The sequence below is a fragment of the Diabrotica undecimpunctata genome, chromosome 6, assembly GCF_040954645.1.
Source record: "Diabrotica undecimpunctata isolate CICGRU chromosome 6, icDiaUnde3, whole genome shotgun sequence".
Lineage (NCBI taxonomy): Eukaryota > Metazoa > Arthropoda > Insecta > Coleoptera > Chrysomelidae > Diabrotica > Diabrotica undecimpunctata.
Window position 1 is genome coordinate 77,456,401 of NC_092808.1, and position 20,096 is coordinate 77,476,496.

Consider the following 20,096-nt stretch of genomic DNA (forward strand, 5'->3'; position numbering starts at 1 on the left):
AAGAAGAAGAATGATACGCTAAACAAAAAAAAAGAGATGAAGATAGGTGCCAAGAAACTCTGTGTTATAAAACAGTTAAATAAAATACAGATTCTCGATTCAAATATTCAAAAATTTAATGAACAGCTTACTAAAATAAAAATAACGTCTATTTAAAATGCAATCCATTAATGGTTCAAGGTACAAAGCAGTCCTAGCATCTGCTAATGATATTGATCTTATAAGAAACTCTCTCCCGTCCGCAAACGACATCTTCAACAAAGTGAAGAGAGCACGAAAAATATTTCACTTAAAATCAACAAAATAAAAACCAAATACAAGCGAATCAATAGAAGAAAGCAATTCAATACTTCTAGATAAAATATTAAAGTCAACAACTATAATTTCGAAAGTATGGAACACTTTAAATATCTTAGAATAATAATCACGGTTAATAATAATGTCACTAAAGAAATACAGAGCATAATTCACTTCAGACCTATTTTAATACATGGATGCGAATCATGGACAATGACTAAAACAAATAAGGAAGAACTCAGAATATTTGAAATAAAAATAGTAAGAAAACTTTTTTAACCTCATTATCATATTGCTACAAATCCGTATAGAATAAAAACACATACTAAATAAAGAAAGCTCTTATAACTATATTGTTTAGGAAAATAAATCGCTTAAGGTAGATCAGACACATGTATAGACGCTAAGATGTCAAATTTGGTTAAAAAACGTAAACTAATTTTTGAAACCAAATTCAGTATTTTGCCTGTGCCTTCTAAGAATTGCACGGAAAAACAGACGTTGATAAAGATGTTATTAGAGGCATGGGGAATCTAAAAATTGCATTCCACAACATATCTCCTCAACTAAGCAAAAATCCTTAACGAATAGGTTTCTAGTACTCGTATAGAGTATATCGGAATAAAAGAAAAAAGACAGTTAAGCAAGAAGAAGAGTGCAAGCATTTACGTTTTAAGGGTGAAAGGATGTGCGCCCCATTTTTAGCTGACATGCTTGCGGAGCATACTATTTCTGGTCTTTAGTTTACCTTTTAGTTTTAAAAAAGATTCTGTGATTGACAACGTGCAACATAAACTATCTACAAGGTATTTATAGGAAATTTAGAGTTCAAGGATTTCATCACACTATTGGATATTCAGTTTTGTGAAAGCGCCTGTGTTGGGAAAATTGAAGGAGTGTGTCCTAAGATTTTCGGGGATTGGCTTAAAATTAAATCGTAGTTTATTTTTATTATATTTAAGGCATCTATTAGATTTCTTTTCACTGCAGAAACAAAAGTTTTTGGTTGTGCAATGTATCGTCTACATGAAAATCCTAGTATCTATCTACTGGTCTATCCTAGTATCTGTTGATCTTTTGTGTAAATGTAATACAGTGTAGGTGCCATTACGCTACCCCAAGCGAGACCGTTTGTCTACGTTCTCCATCTTACCATTGAATGATACGAAAAATCTTCTGTTCTGTAGATATACGCGGATAAAACGATGTTTATAGTTTGTCATACAGTTTTTGAAGAAATGTCCTCTAATTTAATGTGTCGTAGGCAGCATTTAGATTGACAAATACCACCCCTGATACCTGATATCTTTCGTACCTGTTGTTGCTTTTTGCAACAACGGGTACGTTATTACGTACGTTATAAGTATTACGAATAAAAATAAATAAGCAAGAAGAATATAAGTGAACCATATTTAAAATAAGTGACAGAAAAAAGAATATTATATATACATTTACTTCTAAATTAAAAATAAAATACTCGTATTCCTGACAAGGAAAGATACAAAAACAAAATAAATATTTAAAGTTGAAAATAATGATAGCTTGTAGATATGTTGGCTAGAATCAAATTACCATAAAGTCACCGAAATATTTTATCCGAGTAATGACTCACTACTGATTGCTACGTTACGTTATACGATACATTTATAGTTAAAAGCGAAATTAGGTGTTATGCCTCCTTATTATTTTAGTATCTGTTATAAGTGTATCCATGTGTATATGTGTATCTAAAGTATAGTAGGATAATATTGAATTCCCTACATTTAAAAGTCGAAATATTGAAATTAGACAGTATAAAATTATAATTTTAAGATTGATTTATAAATTACAATTTTACTACTTTATGAAACAAATAGTGTACATCATAAACTGTAGCAATCGAAACATCGGAACGTACATTTATATAATAAATTTTTCAGTGTCAATGCATTAACAAAAAATACTAATAAATAAAAATGGACACTTGATTGATTGATATTTAAATAAATTTTAAGTTCCAAAACGTACCTGCTATAAAATTTAAAAATCTACGACTAATCAAATTATTGGCAACATCGGAGGAGTTTAATTGTGTACGCGAAAAAATATATACGGATCCCAAAAGTGTTTTAACCTATTACGGAGTCCATTTAATCCTACGTATTGGTCGGAGTCTACATAAAGCGCTATCCAGATAATAATATTCACGGGGTATATTCTCCTGGAGTTAGTATAATACCGTTTTATTACGGGCCCACATTCACCGCCAGTACGGGAAAACAGTTATTAAGGTCTTGTAAAGTAGCGTCGATATACAGATGCTACTTTGCAAGACGATGCTAAATTGATGGTAAAAGCATAATGTATTGATGCGAAAATGATAGTAGGATATATATATATATATATATATATATATATATATATATATATATATATATATAATATATATATATATATATATATATATATATATATATATATATAAATATATATATATATATATATATATATATATATATATATATATTTATATATATATATATATATATATATAAATATATATATATATATATATATATATATATATTTATATATATATATATATATATATATATATATATATATATATATATATATATATATATATATATATATATATATATATATATATATATATATATATATATATATATATAGATCTAGCGGTTAATGTGAGCCCCGTACTAAAACGGTATTATACTAACTCCAGGAGAATATACACCGTGTATATTATTATCTGGGTAGCGCTTTATGTAGACTCCGACCAACACGTAGGATAAGATGGACTCCGTAATAGGTTAAAACACTTTTGGGATCCGCATGTATTTTTTCGCGTGCATAACTAAACTCTTCCGCTGTTGCCAATAATTTGATTAGTCGTAGATTTTTAAATTTTACAGCCGGTAGGTTTTGGAACTTGAAATTTGTTTAAATACCAATCAATTTAGTCATCCCGAAATCCCGAAATAAAAACTAATGTTTGTATTTTGAGAACGATTTTCGAAGTGGAAATTGAAACGTCAATAAACTTATTTTAAACTTTAATTGTGACTTATTCCCATTTAAATATAAATTAAATGTCCTCTAATTTAATGTGTCGTAGGCGACATTTAGATTGACTAATGTTTGTATTTTGAGAACGATTTTCGAAGTGGAAATTGAAACGTCATTAAACGTATTTTAACCTTTAATTGTGGCTTATTCCCATTTAAATATAAATTAATTTAAAATGCCACAATAAAATAGCTTCAGAACAATAATAGAGGACATTTCTCCAAAAACTGTATGACAAACTGTAAATATCGTTTTATCCGCGTATATCTACAGAACAGAAGATTTTTCGTATCATTCAATGGTAATATGGAGAACGCAGACAAACGGTCTCGCTTGGGGTAGCGTAATGGCACCTACACTGTGTTACATTTACACAAATGATCAACAGATACCAGTAGATACTAGCATTTTCATGTAGACGATACATTGCACAACCAAAAACTTTTGTTGCTGCAGTGGAAAAAAATCTAATAGATGCCTTAAATATAATAAAAATAAACTACGATTTAATTTTAAGCCAAACCCCGAAAATCTTAGGAGCGCTTCTTCAATTTTCTCAACACAGGCGCTTTAACAAAACTGAACATCCAATAGTGTGACGAAATCCTTGAACTCTGAATTTCCTATAAATACCTTGTATATAGTTTATATCTCACGTTGTCACTCACAGAATCTTGTTTAAAACTAAAAGGCAAACTAAGGACCAGAAATAGTATGCTCCGCAAGCTTGTCAGCTAAAAATGTGGCGCACATCCTTTCACCCTTAAAACGTAAATGCTTGCACTTTTCTTCTTGCTTAACTGTCTGTTTCCTTTTATTCCGATATACTCTGTACGAGTACTAGAAACCAATTCGTTAAGGATTTTTGCTTAGTTGAGGAAATATGTTGTGGAATGCAATTTTTAGATTCCCCATGTCTCTAATAACATCTTTATCAACCTCTGTTTTTCCTTGCAATTCTTAGAAGGCACAGATTAAAGCAAAATACTGAATTTGGTTTCAAAAATTAGTTTACGATTTTTAACCAAGTTTGACATCTTGGCGTCTATGCATGTGTCCGATCTACCTTAAGCGATTTATTTTCCTAAAAAATATATTTATAAGAGCTTTTTTTATTTAGTAAGTGTTCTTATTCTATACGGATTTGTAGCAATATGATAATGAGGTTAAAAAGTTTTCTTATTATTTTTCTTTCAAATATTCGGAGTTCTTCCTTATTTGTTTTAGTCATTGTCCATGATTCGCATTCATGTATTAAAATAGGTCTTAAGTGAATTATGCTCTGTATTTCTTTAGTGACATTATTAACCGTGATTATTAATCTAAGATATTTAAAGTGTTCCATACTTCCGAAATTATAGTTGTTGACTTTAATATTTTATCTAGATGTATTGAATTGCTTTCTTCTGTTGATTCGCTTGTATTTGGTTTTTATTTTGTTGATTTGAAGTGAAACATTTTTCGTGCTCTCTTCACTTTGTTGAAGATGTCGTTTGCGGACGGAAGAAAGTTTCTTATAAGATCAATATCATTAGTAGATGCTAGGACTGCTTTGTACCTTGAGCCATTAATGGATTGTATTTTAAATAGACGTTATTTCTATTTTAGTAAGCTGTTCATTAAATTTTTGAATATTTGAATCGAGAATATGTATTTTATTCAACTGTTTTATAACACAGAGTTTCTTGGCGCCTATCTTTATCTCTGTTTTTTTTGTTTAGCGTATCATTCTTCTTCTTCCTATGAGATCCCCATTAACGGAGGTTGGCGACCACATTTCTAAAAGTATCTCTGTCTTTTGCAACGTGGAATAATTCGTCTACAGTCATGTTTGTCCAGTCACGAATATTTCGCAGCCATGACTTCCTCTTTCGTCGTATTCCCTTTTTGCCATCGACTCTACCCTGCATGATGGCCTGCAGAAGACTTTATATTCCTTAGTATGTGTCCCAGGTATGCAGTCCTGCGTACTTTTATTGTTCTCAACAATTTTTTGTCTCGACCCATCCTTCTCAGCACTTCCTCATTGGTGACCCTGGCAGTCCATGAAATTCTCAACATTCTTTGGTATATCCAAAATTTAAAGGCTTGAAGCTTCTTAACTATTTGCGCTTTTACCGTCCATATTTCTACTCCGTACAATAGTTGAGACCAGACGTAACATTCAACAAACCTCAGTCTCAGCGCAGTATTCAGATTTTTGTCACAGAACAATTGCTTGAATTTTAAGAACGCTGCCCTTGCCATTTCTATTCGTACGCTGATTTCTTAGTCTGAATCTAATTCTTTGTTGATGTAAGCTCCCAGATATTTATATTTTTACTCCCGTATCATTACTAAAAGAATTTTGCTGAATGTCGATCTAGGGAATCCGGCGGTATGTACATGATGTTTCCATAACCAACGTTCGAAAATTTGTCTTACTGTAAGGTCATGACGATTTTACTAGGAAATATAGTGCTGTTTAATAATAATAAAGTTCAAGCAACAATTCCTATATGCAATAACTTGGTACTGATATCTCTGCTCCCCGATACCAGGTAGCAGTCCCGAAAACATTAAAACTGCTACACTCATGCTTCCAATTATCCAACGATTAGCCAGTCCAGGACTATACGCCTTATTATGGTACTGATATTGCTGCTGTCCCTCATAAGTAAATATAATATGCAAGAAAGGTTTTGGCAATTTAATAGGATTTTGTAGGTAAGAATATTATTTCTCCGAGAAAGTGAAAAATATCTATTTGCTATCCGGATTTAATCCATAGATTAAATATTAAAATGCTATAAAATAATTCTATTAGCAGCAAAAAACGGTCTGATAGTAAGTAATGAGAAAACTAAATAAATTTTCTTTAACATTCAAGAGAGAGGACGTAGAGTAGGGCATAACGTAACAATAAACCCATATAATTTTAAAAGATTGCAGCGTTTTAGATATCGTAGATAACGCTGTCACATAAGAAATAAAATGGAATATTCAGGTAGCTAACTGATGTAAATATAACCCACATAATACTTTTAAATCCAGGAGTCTTATACAAATCCCTTAAATCAGGATATATAAAACAGTGATTAAACCAGTGCTATTGACTGAAAATGAGACGAGAACGCTGACAAAACAATGTAAGTAAAACTTAGATATTAATTAGATCAAGATTACTAGAAAAGCCATCAGAATTATTTTCCAACTTACAAAGGTCCGAATACTAACCAATACCGAACCGGAACTAATGCCAAGGTCTAACAGATATATAAACATTGCCAAGTTAAACTGGGAGAATGCCCCGAGAGAAAAAATGCCCTTAGGACGTCCACGAATCAACAGGGGAGGTAATATATGGTCAGATTTAGGAATAATGGGACTACCTACCGACCCATAATATTTATCAACACATGCCTGTACAACAAACTGCTATCTAACCTACAATCAATACTTATCTGTTGGGAACTATCAAATCCATTACATTTAGTCAAACGAACTAGGCTTAAAAAAATTTATCTTAGGAAAGGCATTTCAAAAATATTGACATTATATTTTTAAAACGTTATTTACGTGGCTAAGTTTTCAATAGGAATGAGGAGACAAAAAGCAGAAAAGCCAATAGAACCTTGTTGCGTTCTGACTATACTATGACAATGACCTTTACAATATAAACAATACTTGTGACAACTGTTTGTCTCAATTTGGTCATTCAGAATTATGTCTGTATTTTTTAATTTGCTAATTTCCATAGATTCTAATTTCCATAGAATCTAAAGATATCTTAAGGCTTTTATTTTAAATATACTTTGTAGTAATGAAAATACGTAAATAGAACCTGGAATATACATTTAACCTTTAATCTCTGAGATAAATCCATCCCCTGAAAAATGGCGCCGATATATTTAGTTAAAATTCTGTGCACTTATTTTAACCGTTTATGTCCTTATCATTCATATATGAGTTGTGACCGATATTACAAACTCATTTACTTTTCACAAAGAGACTCCATATGAAAAGTTAATTAGCCATTTATTATGGGTTATAAAAGAGAAGCCTTTACGAAAATTTGAGTACAAATAAGACCACCGTAATCAGTTGTACCCTGGGTAATGAATAAATAATGAATCGGCTAGTCAGAATCACCCGTTCAATATGATTTTTGTCAAATCGGTCCTGTTTAGGATCAATTATTCTAATAATGTCTATAAATATTAAGGGCATATCTAGAGATAAAGACACTTTACTTTACTTAACCTTATCAGACATATGCGCTTAGAACAAATGTGACGTATTTCTAGTGCAGAAAATACATGGAGGGTAAAAAATAGTGTATTTGGTATTAAGCTGATCGCTGAAAATCACATAATAAATGTGAAAGTGCTATCTCTGCCGGCAAAGAAGCAAAGAAAAACTTAAAACGAGAGAGGACAAAACCAGTCAGCTGAAGGAACCTTTTAACGATGTTGAGCTTGGATCCACTATCTACGTATATAATGAAGAATAGTACGGCACTGACTCAAGATCTGAGCACAAAGCTTATTATAAAATTTGGACCAAAAATACAACAGTTACTGATATCCAAAATTCTGCAGACAAACAAAGCAAAGACAAAGTTGTTGCCTTGCTTAAACCTAGCAAAAACTCCAACGACCACAAAAGCTATCGGTCAATATATTTATTTTGTCAGCTTTACAAAATACTTCTCAAGAGGTAAAACAGAAGAAAAACTCAAATTAAAAGACAAAAGTTGCTATAGACAGGGAAGATCATTTACGTCACAAATACTAAATCTTACCCAACACAGCAAAGATGGGTACGAAAGATATCATGTATGAGGAGTGGTATTTGTCAATCTAAGCAGCAATTTGCAGCTTACGACACCTTAAATAAGAGGGCATTGTTTCAAAATCTCCTTAGGTAATAAACTTACTTGTTTTACTAGCGTATGCCTAGACTACAGAAGATTTTTGGTATTTCTCAATGGTAAGAGTAGTAGATGGAGAACGCAGAAGAACGGTCTCCTTTGGGGTAGCGTAATGGCACCTACACTGTATAACATGTACACAAACCATTAACCCATACCAGTAAATACTAGGACTTTTATTATGTATACGACACATCTTTTATTGCACAACCAAAAACTTTTGTTGCTGAAGTGAAGAAAAATCTAAATCATGCCTTAAACACAATAAAAATAGGCTATCAATCATTTTTAAGCCAAACCCCTGAAAAACTCAGGTGTGCTACTTTAATGTCCCCAACACAGACGTTTTCACAAATCTGAACATCCAATAGTGTCATGAAATCCTTATACTCTGGACTTGCTATAAATACCTTGAAGATAGTTTGTATTACACTTAGTCATTCACAGAACATTGTCTAAAACTAAAAGGCACACTGAGGACCAGAAGTAATATTCTCCGCAAACTTGTCAGCTAAAAATGAGAAGCACATCCTTCCACCCTCAAAACGTAAACTCTTGCATTCTATGCTTCTGCTGCCGAATATACCTTGCCAGTATGAATGACACCAACACATACTTAACACGTAGATTTAGCTATAAATTAGTCATCCAAATTCAGCGGATATTAAGACTCACATCCATACATAAGCTCTACAATATCGTAACTACCAAGAAACCTAATATCCGAAGATAAGTAGCTAAAGAACCAAACAAACAAAATCTAGATTCGCAACATGTACTTCACGAATACAAGCCCATTTTATGACTAAAATCGAGAAAAAACTGGCCAGATCAACACATGTGCAAGATATACCAAAAAAAATAAGCTAATCCTCGCCATCTGAACCCTCGGGAGGACTCTTGCCTGCAAACACCGGTTAACTTGTGTGAATGTGGGGTGGTAAAAGATTCTTCACACCTTCTTAGTTGACTTTTTCATTTAAATTGCTCTTTTCTGAAGGGACAAGGTTTAGTTATTTAAACTGAACATGTAAAGTACAGTCGGTAAGATATTGCTTATAAACATCATTGCAAATTTGACACTAACTCCACTTATATTGATTACATATTACCAGTAAATTACCTTACCATTCAGAAATATGTAATATTGGTAAAGTGATATATTCTGGCTGGATAAATTAAGCATTCTTCCCTTTTTTGCGGACTACTATCTATTTTTACACAAAAATATTTATTTTAGCACTTAAATATTTATTTTAAGATAACCTATCCAGAATTATATGTAGTATACAAACAAAACCAGAAATAAAATAATAAAGAAGCTACAAGATATCGTAAAACAATAGATGGATGAAATAAAACAAGTTCATATTAATCGGATTCTTAAATAAAACGTATAAAGACATACTAACGTTAACAAAATTCACTAGGAAATTTCCGCATATGAAAAATATATCCAACTTGGTAACGAAATCCTTTTGTATCTATAAAGTATTTTTAGAAAAGCACGTACCTATCAAAAACAGGTATTTGGTAGTATACATATCTATTACATACTGTAATGCGTATGAATGATAACAAAAATAAGGACTAATGAGTCCGTATGAACCGTTTAGAATATACGCTGAAAATATACGGCTTAATCGCATAGTTGCCAAACTATCAGAGCTTACTTAAACCGATATACTTATGGTTCCAATATACAGTGAAAAAGATCTGAACGACCCCTATAATATATACACGTGAATTAAGCGATATACATTTATGATACAGGGGTACTTACGGACTCTAAAAACTTTTTAAAAATTATGAAACTATACATGTTACCGAATCGACACAGCCAATATTATGGAATGGTCAAGTGAGCTCCGTATATCGGTGTCCACTTCACCACGGAGCTCACTTGAACCTTAATTTTAACGTGGGCGGAGTTTACTTTATGCCGTAGATATATATATATATATATATATATATATATATATATATATATATATATGTATATATATATATATATATATGTATATATATATATATATGTGTATATATATATATATATATGTATATATATATATATGTATATATATATATATATATATATATATATATATATATATATATATATATATATATATATATACATCCCGCTATCCTTTAGAACACTTTTCACGTTGCAGTAATTTAGCATCACCAAGAATTGCTATCATTTTCTATTTATAAATTGTGTATGTTCGTTTAGGGTACCTTTGTAGGCTTGGCACTGTTGTCGGTTTTTTAATATTCCGATTTTTTTTATATATTTAATTTTTACATCAAACCTACGTTTTAACATCGAGCGGTAAAATCACTGTATTTGGCATCATTTTAGAGCCAGTAGATGTTGCCGGTATTAATCCTTAAAATAATATTTTAGATACCTAAATATCGATCGGTTGTTTGGGTCAAGTTCGAATGACGACATTGAAACTACCTGCTCACAAGTTGCAGTCTCAACAGGTTTTTTTCTTCGTTTAGATGTTATATTTATTTAACCTAGATATTTTTGCCCAGAGAATCGTGTAGGGGAATATTTTACATAAATTTTAATTTACAACCTGTTTAGTCGAAGCTATCGATGAATAGTTTGAGATAAATATTATGGTTTTATGGGATTAAGGCCTTTATTATTGGTTGTGATTGTGATAATGTTTGAAATTTTGATTTCCATTCCGGAAATCGTTCTCAAACAACGTTTTTCTGTACAAAATGTGTATACACATGTTTACATAATTAGTACAATAAACAAAGCTATTGTAAAATAATAGTGGAAATCAAAACGTTAAATATTAGTTAATTAAAAATGTAATTTTCATCTCAATAACGACCAATAATTGTGGCTTAATCACATAAAAAAATAATATTTGACTTTGACCATGCCATAAGAAAGTAGTTCACGGAACCTCGCTAAATAATTTAAAAAAATCTTATACAGAAATTTAAATTCTAAATAGTATGAGGGGTAGCTGACGAAAAATTCGTAAAGACGTACAGTTGATTTTGCTTTGTTTTTTTAAACAATCTTAAAAGGCAAATAAAAATAATTTTTTGCTTATAAAACGTTTTGTATACATTCTAAAGAAAAATAATTCAAATAATAGTTGTAGACCATAAAAAGCTTTTTTATGTAGAGAAATACCAAATTTAAATAAATAATTGATATAATTCCAAAAAACCGTAAACTCTATGATATTATGTTTGTAGTAATTTATAAATAATGTTAATAACTTTGTTTTTGGCCTAACGACAGGCAATTATGGCAATTGATGAGTTATTAAAGTGTGCTAAATATCAAGCAGATCAAAAAATATTTTACAATTTATTCAATTTGTTTATGACAGAAAGCGATTATTTAAACAACTGTACTTGTCCAAACAGTATGACTCTACAAGTATTTTGTAACTTGCAATCGATTCTTTTCGCTTTTAGTTTTAGGGTATATTAAAAAAACTTTCATATTATTAAATTTTTTATTAAAAACCAGTTCGAATAGGGGACTTTTTAGTTTTTAGACCACTTCACGTTTTTTTAGTTTCTTTGACAAGTGAGGATTATCTATTCGCTTATTTCTTAATATGGGCTATGAGCAATTATCTAGTCAAGTCAACACTATTATAGAAGTTACCCATACTTTTTTAGTAGTCATTCAGACGGTTCATCTTAATTGTCCCCATATGGAACATAAGTCCGAGAAAAGTCTTAAATTCTGTTTGTGTTGTTTCTTTCCAAAACGCAATCCTCGATTTTTCTGAACGACTTTGTGCAAATATTTCGTCAGAGTCAATCAGAGTCACTTCCACCATTCATTTAATCTACATCGTCCTCGCCAGATGCTTCTAACAATGATTGTAATTCAGCAGTGGTCAATCTACGTTTATATTCACATTTAGCTTTTTTAGATGTCGAAGGCATATTATTTACATCCATCTTTTTATAAATACTATAACTCACTTTTACGGAGGTAATTAACAATTAAAATGTTCTACTAAAACTATCAACTTACGACTTCCAATATTATAAGGCCACTTGAGGTATAATACGTTTTTACTCAATAATAGTTCCTGTATAAGTAAAATTGTTTTTTAATGTGCTACATTGAAGCACACTAGACATATTCCAGTTTTGCCATCACATTCTTCAGAGTATGTTTTAACTTTTTTAACTTTTCTATCGTCCTTTCTACTAGTCATGCTTCTTCTTAAAATTTTGTTACATCTTGTACACTTTCTTCTCTTTGTATTATCTACATCGCTTTGCCTGAGATGGTATTTTTGGGTGTAACTCTTCGTGAGGGTTACAACATTTCTTTATTTGCAAATGCCTTTGCGAACTCCAGTCTGAACTTAAGGATAGGTTGTCGCTTTTTTACGTTTTCTATTATTTAGCAACTAAGCATTTACTACTGCGGTATTAAATGCGGTATTAAATATTAATTCCACTGCCACTTTCCGGTACCACTTCAGAATTTTGCGTATTGGGCTTTGGTAAGAAGCCACTTAATCACTAAAATCAACACTCTTTTTCACCAAGTTATAATCGAGAATAGTTTGTGGTTTTACTACTTGTGTATAATTTTTCTTTTCATCTGATTAAACCAAGATATAACTATTATGTTTAAATGTTGTAAGGATTAAAACTGGTCTTTTGTCGACCCATTTTATTACTTGTAAAATCAATAATGGGGTTAAGTTTCATCGTGAGTAACTGGTTGCAATTTTTTTAATCGAGATTTTGGTTTTACATGTTTTTATAGTAAAACATCTGCACATGAATAATTCGTTTCTTGAACAATGATTTCAATTCATCGACCAATAGTCTAAAATAAGGTTTTATTACGTCGTCCGGAATATTATAAACTGGTTCTCTTTCACAAATATATTGGAAATATGGTTTACATTCTATATTTAGAAAAATCTTTTACTGCAACTCTTGTTCCCATAAGACCGTATGTTATAAATAAATATATTCCTATAAGAATTATCTTGAAAGATAAAAAAAATACAATAAAAAAGTGCAATATTAAGTGTTATTTAAAAAATAATAAGTCATTCACGGGCGTACAGTTAAAAACAAAAGTTTTCAGTGTTCTATTGCTTGATTATTATTATCTGGTATTCTGAACATGTTGACATTTTTTCCTGGTCTGATCTCCCTCAACTAACGTCATCTTTCTTAATTGGTGGGTTGTATTGATCAGGTCTCTTTAAGTGTTTTGTTGCTATCCATAGTGAATGATCTTCTTTAGACAATGTACTAATGTAGTGTTCAAATGTGGCATTGCGTACATCATGTAGCGCTCATCTTAATTGTCTGATTATCTACCTCTTGCTCTTTATTTTTCGACTATTAGTTGTATAATATAATTCGGAGTGTTATTTGTCTTTTCTTGATTTGGAATTGTTAATCGTGTAGCTCCATATGAAATAGTAGGAGATGAAAACGGCAGCATATTCATCCATAAAAAAAAGGAAACGCGATAAAGATATCTGAAACAACTGTTTTATGTTATAAGAGATGAAATAGTCCGAAATTACCAAAACAGGTGAACAGGGCACTATAAAGAGGAAGTAAAATTAGCTATGAAACAGTTTGAATGAGAAAAAGAAGTAAGCTTAGACCAAATACCAGCAGGAATTATTCAACTGAAGAAAAAAATTAAATCGATAACAATATTCACTCCATTTACAGAAAAGGCGGTGACCCGCAATTATTTTAAGAACTTCTTTAATAGCCTCCAGTCAACAATTTCCTAACCATGTTTAAAAAACGTACGGAATGCACTGTATATACTAACCCAAGTCGTCAACATACTTGTTGTTGCAGTTTTATGTGCATTTATGTTTTATTGCATGTATTACGATCAACTTAAAGGTTATGCACGACTCCCCTTGTATAGGTACACAGGCAAGCACATGCGGGAGAAAAAAGATTTGTCATACCGTTACATTATGTCAAATTTTAACATTGAATATTTTATGGTCCCCTTTGGGTTATAAAACGAATGATCGACTTTTTCTCGGACAGATCCCTGCTATGTAACTTTACAAAGCGAGTTTGCTGGGTATTAAAGAACCGTCTATGGCATCATATAATTTTACGCTAATATTTCACGTTCTGCGACGCATTCCACGTTTGACACATTGTCTTTTTTAGTTTTCTGTCATTCTATTTGTTAAATCCTATCTCATTCTCGTCACAGCGTCAAGGAGCAGTAAATGTGTATACTGAACGGGAGGCATATGTCTAACAGTGAACGTTGGAGATTTTTCGAGTTTATCATATCTTCTTCTTTGAGTGCCTCTGCTATCGGAGATTGGATATCATTAGGGCGATTCTAATTTTATTTACTGCTGTTTTGAATAATTCGTTAGTGGTACAGCCAAACCACTCTCTTAAATTTCTCATCCAGGACATTCTTCTACGGCCTGGATTTCTGCGTCCTTGGATTTTTCCATGCATTATATTTTGTAGGAATGTGTACTTTTGTCTTCTCATCAGGTGGCCAAACTATTCAAGTTTTCTCTTTTTTATATTCAGTATAACTTCTGGATCGTTATTTATTCTGCGTATTACCTCTTCATTTGTAATTTTATCCACCCGACTTATGTTTAGTATACGGCGGTAGCACCACATCTCAAAGCTTTCAAGATTTTTAACATTCTTTTGTTTAAGAGTTAATGCCTCAACAACCGTAAAGCAAAGTACTGAATACATACTAAGTAGTTAACTAAAAGTGGACGTATGCAAAGAGATGTATGACGTAATCGTATGGTATTCGCTAATAATCCTGTCACGTAATATGCCACACACTTCTGTGCGTTAATTCGTTTACGCAACTAAGCCTCTTTTGACATAACATATATAGGAGCAAAGATATATACCTATAGTCCTTTTAGTGTTGATGTATTTGATTTGTACGTCGTAGTATTCTATTAGTTAAATGGTACCATTTGAGGTACTTTACGTCACGATTGGACTAATAGGATCGAAGATACATAACTAAGGCCCTTTTGCCAAGCTACTCTATTTAATTTTTATATCTCATTGTATTATATTAGTTAAATTCTATCATTTAAGGTACGAAACGTCATGATTGGACTAATAGGACCGCAGATACATAACTAAGGCCCTTTTGACAAGCTGATGTATTTTATTTTTCTATCTTATTGTATTCGATTGGTTAAATCCTATCATTTGAGGTACTGTACGTCACGATTGGGCCACTAAAAACAAAGATACGTAACTAAGGCCCTTTTGACGTGATGCTGTATTTTATTTCTATGTCATTGTATTCTATTGGTTAAGTGCTATCATTTGAGGTATCGTACGTCACGATTGGACTAATAGGACCGAAGATACATAACTAAGGCCATTTTGACATGCTACTCCATTAAATGTTTATACCTCATTGTATTTTATTTGTCAAATCCTTTCATTTGAGGTACTGCACGTCATGATTGGACTAATAGAACTAAAGATACACAACTAAGGCCCTTTTGACATTGTTCTGCATTTGATTTTTTTATCCCATTGTAATATTTATGTTAAATCCTATCATTAGAGGTACTATACGTCACGATTGGACTAATAGGACCGAAGATACGTGACTACGGCCCTTTGGACATGTTGCTGTATTTAATTTTTTTATTTCATTGTTTTTAATTGGTTAAATCCTGTCATTTGAGATGCTGTACGTCACGATTGGACTTGTAGAAACGAAGATATATAATTAAGGCCTTTTTGACATGTTGCTATATTTGATTTTTCTGTCTTATTGTATTTTATTGGTTAAATCCTATCATTTGAGGTGCTGTACGTCGCGACTGGACGAATTGGAGCGAAGATACAATAGGTAGTTGCAATATATCATAACCCGTTACTTTTAACCAAACATGATGCCAGAATGATTTGTAGATGAAAAAAATATATATATTCTTAAATTTACTATTTCGTCGTGGGTAATATTATATTCAACAACGATGCCAAATTTCTGATGCTAAAATGATTGATAATGAAAGTGGGATATACATTTTCATGTATATAATGGCAGCGAGTAAACGGTAAAACCCTGAACTAAATATATATAATATTTTCACTGTACCATCATTTTAGACTCAAACATTTTCTGGAATAAACTTATATAACTCAGTAAGGGATAAAAAGAGAAAGCGGATATTTTAAAATACCAACACGGTATCAAGACTCTAATCAATGAGATGGTTAAAATTCTTGTAACAATATATATATATATATATATATATATATATATATATATATATACTACTACTACTACTAAACTACTACTACTAGTACTACTAAATTACACATCAAAATTTACCATATATATATATATATATATATATATATATATATATATATATATATATATATATATATATATATATATATATATATATATATATATATATATATATATATATATATATGGTAAATTTTGATGTGTAATTTAGTAGTACTACATAAGACAAAGAAAACAAGAAGAAGTTCTGTCATTTGCCATGTCCAGGAATGACAGCTACTCTTAACCTATCACTCCACTGTTGGCCGGCACACGTGTCCGTTTTAATCTTTGTAATCGTCTTTGTCTTATGTGTTAAAAGTAAATATAATTGTCAAGTTTGGTCTTTTACACCATGCAATTTATAGATTATTTTATTATTGACTCAATCAATGAGTGGTGCGTGATATTGTCACATGTGAGTAGAACATCCACGAAAGACAAATCTCATTAACGTAAGTTTTTATAACCTTTTACATTCGATAGGTTTCGAGGATGCTTTACTAACAATAGCACTTTATTTCAGTTTTTCCTGATGATGAAAATAAACATTTTCGAAAGCTTGAAACTTAGTTAAAAGAGTACACTTATTTCACCGCTGCAAATCCCAATAAACCTCAAAGCTCCGTTTTCTAACGTTGTCAGCAAAGACTTCTTTTCCTTTCTATATATATATATATATATATATATATATATATATATATATATATATATATATATATATATATATCTACGGCATAAAGTGGACTCCGCCCATGTTAAAATTCAGGTTCAAGTGAGCTCCGTGGTCAAGTGGCCACCGATATACGGAGCTCACTTGACCATTCCATAATATTGGCTCTGTCGATTCGTCAACATGTATAGTTTCACAATTTTTAAAAATTTTGTGGAGCCCCTAAGTACCTCTGTATCATGAATGTATATCGCTTAGTTCACGTGTATATATTATAGGGGTCGTTCAGATCTTGTTCCGTGTATATTGGAACCATACGTATATCGGTTTAAGTAAGCTCTGATAGTTTGGCAACTATGGGATTAAGCCGTTTATATCCAGAGTATATTCTAAACGGTTCATATAGACTCCTTACTTTTGTTATCATTCATACGCATTACAGTATGTAACAGATATGTGTACTACCAAATACCTGTTTTTGGTAGGTACGTGCTTTTCTAAAAATAGATTTATAGATACAAAAGGATTTCATTACCAAGTTGGATGTGTTTTTTCATATGCGAAAATTATCTAATATATTTTGTTAACGTGAGTATGTCTTTATACGTTTTATTTAAGAATCCGGTTAATAAGAACTTCTTTTATTGTTTCATCATATCTTATATACAGCTTTTTTATTATTTTATTTCTTCTATTTTATTATTTTATTTTTTTCTGGATTCTATTTCTTATTATTCTATTTTTTAATTCTGGATAGAAGGTTATCTCAAAATAAATATTTAAGTGCTAAAATAGATATTTTTTTGTTAAAATGGATAGTAGTGCACAAAAAAGGGAAGAATGATTAATTTTTCTAACATGAATTATACCACTTCACCAATATTACATATTTCTGAATGTTTTATCTCGTATTTAGGAGTAATATGTAATCATTATAAGTGGAGTTAGTGTCAAATTTGCAATAATCTTTATAAGTAATAGCTTACTGACTGTACTTTACATGTTCAGTTCACATAAATAAACCTTGTCCCTTCAAAAAGAGCGATTTGAACGGTAAAGTTAACTAAGAAAGTGTGATAAGTCTTGTACCACCCCACATGCACATAAGTTAACCGGTGTTTGCAGGCAAGAGTCCTCCTGGCAGATTTAAGGAAGATAACTACCATAAGGAAGTTCCGTTCGAGGGATCAGATGGAGAGGAGCAGCTTATTTTTGTTTGTCTATCTTGCAGATGTGTTGATATAGCCAGTTTTTCCTTGATTCTAGTCATAAAATAGGCTGGTATTCGTGGAGTGGATGTCACGAATCTGGACTTTGTTTTTTTTGCTCTGTAGCTACTTATCTTCGGATATTAGGTGGATTGATAGCTACGATATTGTAGAGCTTATGTATGGATGTGAGTCTTAATATTCCCTGAATTTGGCTGACTAATTTATAACTAAATATTTTATAAGTTATTTAAATAACTATTTATAAACGGCATTTAGATTAACAAATACCACTCCTCATACCTGATATTTTTCGTACTTCTCTTCGCTGTGTTGGGCAAGATTTAGTATTTGTGACATATATGATCTAACCTGTCATATATAGCCACTTTTGTCTTTTAATTTGAGTTTTTCTTCTATTATCGGTTTATATTAAGGATCATGTACAGAAGTATTCTGTATAGCTGACAAAATAAATAGATATATTGGCCGATAGCTTTTGTGGTCGTTGGAGTTTTTGCCAGGTTTAAGCAAGGCAACAACTTTGTCTTTGCTTTGCTTGTCTAAAGACTTTGGATATTAGCCATTGTTGTATTTTTAGTTCAAATTTTATAGTTTTGTGCTTAGATCCTCAGCCAGGAGCCGTAATATTGTTCATTATATACGTGGATAGCGGATCCAAGCTCAACATCGTTAAAAGGTTCTCTCAGCTGACTGGTTTTGTTTTCTCTCATTATAAGTTTTTATGTAAAGTGGAGTGTCTTTATCTCTAGATATACTCTTAATATTTATACACATAATTAGAATAGTTGGTCCTAAAAAGCACCGATTTAACAAAAAACATATTGAACGGGTGATTTAAGAATTAACGATTACTTAATTATTCATTACCCAGGGTACGCCCGATTGCGGTGGTCTTATTAGTACTTCAATTTTCGTGAACGCTTCTACTTTAAACTTCATAAAAAATGACTAATCTTTCACTTTGCTGTTACTGTTATTTTAAGACGATATTTCGAGTCAGATTTGTATAGTAATAACTATAGTCAATATATAGTCTCTATAAGTAAATGAGTTTGTGCTATCGGTTACAACTCATATATATTGATAATGAGGAAATAAACAGGTTAAAATAGGTGTAGAAAATTTTACCTACATATATCGGCACCATTGTTCAGCAGATGGGTTTATCCCAGAGATCAAAGGTTACATACTTTTACAGGCGTATTCTAGGTTCTATTTATATATTTTTATTACTAAAAAAGTGTATTTATAATAAAGGCCTTAAGCTATCTGTAGATTCCATGAATATTAGAATCTATGGAAATTAGCAAATTAAAAAATACAGACATAATTCTGAATGACCAACTTGAGACAAACAGTTATCCCCTCCTCAACTTATTCAGTTACAAAATATGACGTGTAAACGCATACCTGTTTAATTGTTAGATAAAATGAATTTCCATCAAGTAACGGTCGAATCTATCACTTACTAAAAAAGTACGAAAAGACCTGCTTATGCTTTAGAGTATGGGTACTTTAGTACAAAGTACCCTTTGCTTTTGCCAATTGCTTTGTCACTTTCTCTGCGATGGGTCTCCC